This window comes from Chrysochloris asiatica, unplaced genomic scaffold, assembly GCF_000296735.1.
Source record: "Chrysochloris asiatica unplaced genomic scaffold, ChrAsi1.0 scaffold00258, whole genome shotgun sequence".
NCBI classification, from domain to species: domain Eukaryota; kingdom Metazoa; phylum Chordata; class Mammalia; order Afrosoricida; family Chrysochloridae; genus Chrysochloris; species Chrysochloris asiatica.
In genome coordinates, this window is record NW_006408776.1 from 4035806 (window position 1) to 4042721 (window position 6916).

A 6916-nucleotide genomic window follows, 5' to 3' on the forward strand; every position below is an offset into this window, starting at 1 on the left:
ATCAGATGGATTTTAGATGAAAACAGAATCCTAGAAAGATGTTTACTTGTGCTTTATTGACTAATGAAAAGGCTTTTGACTGTGTGGACCATGACAAGCTATGGATAACATTTTGAAGAATTGTATTAGAGAACACTTAATTGTTCTCATGAGGAACTGGTACATAGACCCTCAATATAATAGTACTCTGCCTACTTTTTCCCTGGGTTCCTCATTTTCATTCACCCATTTTTCCTTCCCCTTTCTTCCTTTTGAATTTTGTTTTTGGGCAAATGCTGTCCTTTTGTTCTCGTATGGGTGCATGTACCTCATAGATGTCTTTGTTCAATTTAAAGCCTATTGTTCAACAGAAAGTTGATCTACGGGAGTGGGTTTTGTTCTAGGTTTGAAGGGTGTCTAAGGACCAAAGTTTCAGGGGTTCCAATAGTCTCTATCAGATATGGTCTTTTATTTTTCTGATTTGGGTTTTCTACTGTATTTTACTCCTGCTCTGTCCAGAACCTTCTATTGTGATCTAAATCAGAGAAGTCAGTAGTGATAGTCGGGCACCATCTAGTTCTTCTGATCTCATGGAGTTCCTGTGGTCTAATGGGCTGTTTAGTCCATTGGACTAATTGTTTCCTTGAACCTTTGATTTCCTTCACTCTCTTTTGCTCAAGATAGTAAAAGACCAACAGTTGTATCTTAATGGCTGTTCTTAAGTTTTTAAGACAGCAGTCATGACAATGTAGAACATTGTGTTTATGGACAATGTCATGCCAATTGACCTAGATGACCCCTGAGTCCCTCAAGGTGCTTGACTGTGGCTAAGAAACTTGCATAACTTTGTACCCTGTATACTTTACTATATACCTGGATATTTTTTGCAGTACATACAGATTGTATATAGAAATAGCCTTTGCCAAACCTATATTTTCAATAGTCTCATATGCTATATGACTACTATATGGTAATTTGAATATACCACCCACATCCATTTAACTTACATATCTAGTCATAAATTATTGTTTGTTATTACTGTCATTGCAGAATTGTGCATGTAATAGCATTTACCAATGGTGCCTTTTACTTTTGTGTGCTTCCCAGTGTCTTTATTTGCCTTAGTCATGTTGTGCTGACTTCCCCATTATTGTGTATTGCTTTTCCCTTCACCTAAGTCGATACCTACTGTCTTGTTAGTGATTTCCCCTCCCTCTCCCTCTTCTCCCTGGTAACCATCAAAGAATGTGTCTTTTCAGTGCATAACCATTTTGTTGACTTTTTATAATAATGGTCTCATACAATATTTGCCCTTTTGTCACTGACCAGTTTCACTCAGCATAATGTTCTCCAGGTTAATTCAACATGAGTATGAGATATTTCATGGATTCACCATTATTCTTTAACATTGCATAGTATTCCACTGTGTGTATGTACCATAATTTGTTCATCCATTCATCTACTAATGGGAATTTAGGTTGTTTTGGTCTTTTTGCTGTTGTGAACACTGCTGTGATAAGCATGGGTATGCTTCTATCTATTTGTGTCCTCACTCTTATTTCTCTAGGATAGCTATCTAATAGTGGCATTGTTATATCACATGGCATCTCTATTTCTAAATGTTTAAAGAAGCTCCATACTGATTTCCACAGTGGTGGTTGTTGTTGTTGTTAAGTCCAGTGGTTGTACCATTTTACAGTCCCACTAGCAGTGTATGAGAGTTCCAACCTCCTCACACTCTCACTAGCATTTATTGTTTTTCTGGGCTGAGTTTTTCTTTTTTTTTTAATCATTGCTATTCTTACTGGGGTGAGAAAATATTGTTATTTTGGTTTGTACTTCTCAAATGGCTAATGGGAGTTCTGGTGTGGTGCTGCAGGATGAGCACTGGACTGTTAATTGCAAGGTTGGTGGTAAAAACCCAGCTGCTCCTTGGAAACCCTATACAGGATCTTTATGAGTCAGAACCAACTTAATGGCACTTAGTAACAACAACAATGGCTAGTAATAATGAGCATTTCTGTATGTATTTATTGGCTATCTAAATGTCCTCTTTCCATTTTATAAATTGTTTTTGTTGTTGAGGTATTTGAAGTTTTCTATACATTTTAGAGATTAGTATTTGTCAACAGATTGTTGCTAACATAATGTCCACAGCTTGTAGGTTCTCTTATAAAGAAGTCGTTTGATGTGCATAAATGTTTAATTTTTAGGAGGTCCCAGTTGTCTAATTTATCTTCTGCTGTTTGTGAATTTTTTGTTTGCTAGGCTGTTCATAACATAAATTAGGATCCTTAAGCTTGCCCTATTTTCTTCTTTTATGATCTTTGTAGTTTTAAGTTTTATATTTAGCTATTTGATTCATATGGCTAAAAAGTTAGTTTATTTATGTGCTGTGAGGTATGGATTTTATTTATTTTTTCTGCAAATGGATATATAATTTTGCCAGCATCATCTGTTTAAGAAACTCTCTCTTCTCTACTTACTGAGTTTCATCCCTTTGTTGGAGATCAGCTGTCCAGAGTTAGATGGGTTTATGTCTGGATTCTCAATTCTGTTCCATTGGTCTGTGTGTCTATTTCTGTACCGGTACCAAGCTGTTTTGACTACTATGGCTTTATAGTAGGTTCTGAGATCACGAAGTAGGAGGTTTCCTACTTTGTTCCACTTCAGTAGTGTTTTGCTTATACTGGGCCTCTTTCCCTTGTATATAAAGTTGGTGATGAATTTTCCCATCTCTGTAAAGAATACTGAAGGAATTTGGATTGGGATCTATAGAACACCTTTGGTAGTAACAGATTTTTGAGCCAGGTAATTTGGCCTTGAGGTGGTATCATTACCTGCCTCACTGTTTCAAAATCTCTGACATATACCTGTCATCTAATTTAATCATCACAACAATCTATGAAGTAGAAATCTGGTCATCCTTCCCATTTGTAGCTTTGCCCACAGTTGTGGAGTCTATTTCTGAGGACAAACAGGAAGATAATACTTAGGAAAATGTAAAACTTTTTTAATCTTGTTAATTGCCTTCAAGTCAATTCCAACTCATAGTGACCCTGAATCGGGTTTCGGTGGCTTTTAAATCTTGGTGGGAACAGAAAGCCTCATCTTTCTCCCTCGGAGTAGCTGGTGGGCTTGAACCGATGACCTTCTGGTTCACAATCCAGTGCTTATTGTATGGAGCCACCACACTTCATTTTGAATCTTTGCATTGTTATATTTAATGTAATGAAATTGTGGAAGTTTTATCCCAGAGAGGGTGCAAAAGGAACTGATAGGATTTGGCATTCTTGTGCCTCAGGGCAATAGCCATTCTAGAAGTTTCTTTGGGGTCTCAGAGAAACTCCATCCACGCCCCTGGGGGTGCTGCACCCTGGTTTTTCTCTGGAGCTCTCTTCTCAGCATGTAGGGCAATCACACTGAAATAAGATCCTGGAGGCAGGGTTTTGTCCAACTCCTGTGATGCAGCACTCTCTGTTTGATTGGTTTGTTTTTTTTTTCAGTGACAAGTGAAATCAGGTTTCCATTTAGAAAACACTGGTACCAAAAGGAGAAGAGAGAGAAAAAGGCACTGACATCACTTTGGAGGACGTCTTTGTCTTCATTCTGGAGTCAGGAATGGAAAGTTGGCAGCAGTTCAGTCTGAAAGATGAGAGTGTATCAGGCAGCTGCCTGGCTAAGAGATAAAAACCACAGAACAGGGGAGCAACTCTCTTAAACTGAGCTAAGGAAAGGGGCAAGCGGCAAATACCACGTGTGAATCCAGGTCTCAGCCTACTAGGGTGGGATCATGTTGCCTAATCGTAACGTCACTTAAAGCTATTCCCACGCCCTTGGCCCACTTTTGAAATTACTTAGCAAGAGATACTGAAGCCAAATTGGAAGTAAATTACTCTATGACTCAGACTGTTAATCTCTGTTTTGACAACCAGCATGCAAGTCATTGGAATTTTAGATTGTATTTGGGATGAAAATACTGCAAGGAATTGAAAAAAAACAAACCAGTTGCCTTCTAGCTGATTCCTACTCAGGTGACCCCATATGTATCAGGCAACTGTATAAGGTTTGCAGTGGCTGATTTTTCTGAAGTAGATCATCAGGTTCCTCTGGGTTGATTAGAACCTTCAAGCATTAGCGGCATGTGCGGTAACTGTCTGCATCACATATTGAAAAGGTCCCCTTAATTTAACATCTTTTTTCCTCTCCTTCAAAGTGCCAGTTGTATACAGGCCAGAACGCATTTTCAGTTGCATTTGGAAAAATATCTGGAATTCCTCTTTAGCAAAAACTCTTGGGAAGAAGTGAAGAATGCAGCCTTTGGCATCAGACTGGAACTTGACTACTGGCTGTATGCCCCAGTGTCCTCATTTGTAAGTGACAATAAAAATATTATTGTTGTAGGGCTGTTATGCGGAGCCAGTAACGTGAAAGTTTGAGCAGGATGCCCTATGGTAGTTATGTGCCGTGGAGTCTGTTCCGACTCATAAAGATCCTGTACAGGGCTTCCGAGGCTGTAAATCATAATGGGAGCAGAAAGCGTCATCTTTCTTCCATGGAACTGCTGGTAGTTTCGAAGTGTTGATCTTAAGGTTCGCAGCCCGATTCGTAACCACTACACTACCAGGATGCCCTATAGGTACAGAACAAATGCAGGCAAGTTTTATTTAAAACCCAGTCTCAGAGCAAAACCAAATCAAAACAGAAAACAAAAATGAAGAGGAAGTCATTGATTCTGTTGGTTATTTTATAGGTAAAGCTTTACAGTTACCTGTAGCAAATGATGCCTTGTAAACATGGGTGATCTGAGAAATTTCACAGGGTGTTACTGTACTTAGCAAAGCACACCTGGCTTCCTTATGGAGCCTCAAAGGATCTACCTAACTTTTCCGATACTAGTTGCTGTAATGGGGTCCTGATGTGGTATAGTGGATTAATGCACTGGACTGCAAAGTTGGTTTGAACCACAAGGTCAGTAGTTCAAGCTCACCAGCTGTTCCTCGGAAACCCAATAGAGGACTTGCTATGGGTTGGAACCAACTAGGTGGCACTTAACAATAACAACAACAGCTGTTGTAAGTAGCAAGAATTAGACTTGGGAGCACTGTGGCTCCATAGAGTTAAGCAAGCATTGGACTGGGAATTAAATTGTCAGCGGTTCATGCCAATCCTGTGTGGGAGAAAGATGAGGCTTTCTGCTCCCACAAAGGTGTACAACCTTGGAAACTCTTTCTAAAGGGTCAATGGCACACAACAACAACACTAGCTAGCCTTCAAAATATTCCTGTTAAAGACAGAAGGCTCGTATTACACCATGCCCACCCCCCCATACACACTCAGTTTATTGTGATTTTTTTCCCCCTGCTTGTTTATAGCTCTCATTTCTGAGTTGGCTGACATTCATCTACGTGTTATCTGAAAATTGGTCTATGAAGAAGAGAAAACAATTTCCTATGGTTTTTACTTTGTTTTTCCTTTAACTAGAAGTTAAATTATTCATGTTTACCATCTGCCTACAATCTTCAAGAGCTTCTGAATTCAAAAAGGGGAATTTGAATCTCATTTTTTTTTTTTTTTCAAAGTTCCAAGAAGCTCTTTTGACTCTTCTCTCAAACACATCCTGAGAAGGAAGCCTTGTTTATCTGCTGGACCTAGAGTTGCTCTGGCAAGGAACCTGAGATTTGCCAGCCCTGCTGAGTCTTCTCTCATTTCTGAAATTTATTGTCCCACTTCTTAGATACAAGGTTTGATGTTCTTTTGTGATTTCCCCCTCCTTTTAAAATCTTGCCACGCTTTCTTTTCTGTAATCCTGTAGGACACCTGGATGGTCTGTAGTGAACAGCTAAAGCCTGTGCTGTTTACCATCCCTTCCTTCTTCAGCTGCTGATAGCATTTCCTTCCCAGCTCCATTTGCTTGGGGTAGAGACAGGGATCTGCCATTTACAATACCCACCTCCTGTAATGGGCATGTGACCAAGTCAGATCAATCAGCAACCTGTTATATGTGGATGCTGGGAGACAAGAGAGAGAGGGAGAGAGAATCCTTTGTTCCTGGGACCTGGAGCTCAAAAAGTATTACTCCTTAATCATGTTCCGTGGAGAACGCTTGACTGCTCTAAGAGAAAAGAGACCATTCCTCAGAGAGAAGCAAAATTCAGAGATGAAGGTATGTGAGGTACCAAATTCCCAGTTTGCTTAAATGAGCACAGGACATGAACAGACACTTCACCAAAGAAGGTATTCAGGTGCTATAAATCAAAACAACAATGAGATATCATCTCACATCAACATTAACAGTGAAGTTAAAAAAAACAACAACAACAGAGAACAACAAGTGCCGGCAAGGGTGTGGCGTGACTGGGAGTGGGACCCTCCTACATTGCTTGTACGACTGTAAAATGGTTTGACCACACTGCAGGATGGTATGGCGCTTTCTCAGAAAGTTGGAAATAGAAAACAACAACAATAATTGTATATTTACTATGTTCTGTGGGTAATACATGGACAGAGACACGTGCTGAATGGGTGTGGGAGGAAGAGTGGAAGAGTGGAATATATATATATACATATACACTCCTGGTGTGGTATGCAGCATCAGCACTTGACTTCGAACCACAAGGCAAGCAGCTCAAACCCCCAACTGGTCTCAGAAACCCTATACGGGGTTGCTCTGAGTCATAACTGACTCAATGACACTTAACAACAACAACAATATGTATATATCTACCCCCAGAACATAGTGGTTCCAAGGTTGTATATATCCCACTATTTACCTCTATTCCCTTTAGCCCTTGTATCCCTCTCTGTGTCTTCACCTGTCTACATCATTCTTCTGTAATTCTCCCTTTCTGTCACCCAAGTTAACATGTGTCTGCCCTCTAGCCAAGGAACAATTCTTTTCCTTCTACCCCTGGCAACCATCAAAGAATGTTTCTTT

The 6916-nt window shown here is 39.8% G+C and overlaps 1 pseudogene; it reads left to right on the plus strand.

The window, feature by feature from the left end:
• The window catches only part of LOC102821507, a 44294-nt pseudogene that overhangs the window by 30330 nt on the left and 7048 nt on the right, over nt 1-6916 (plus strand).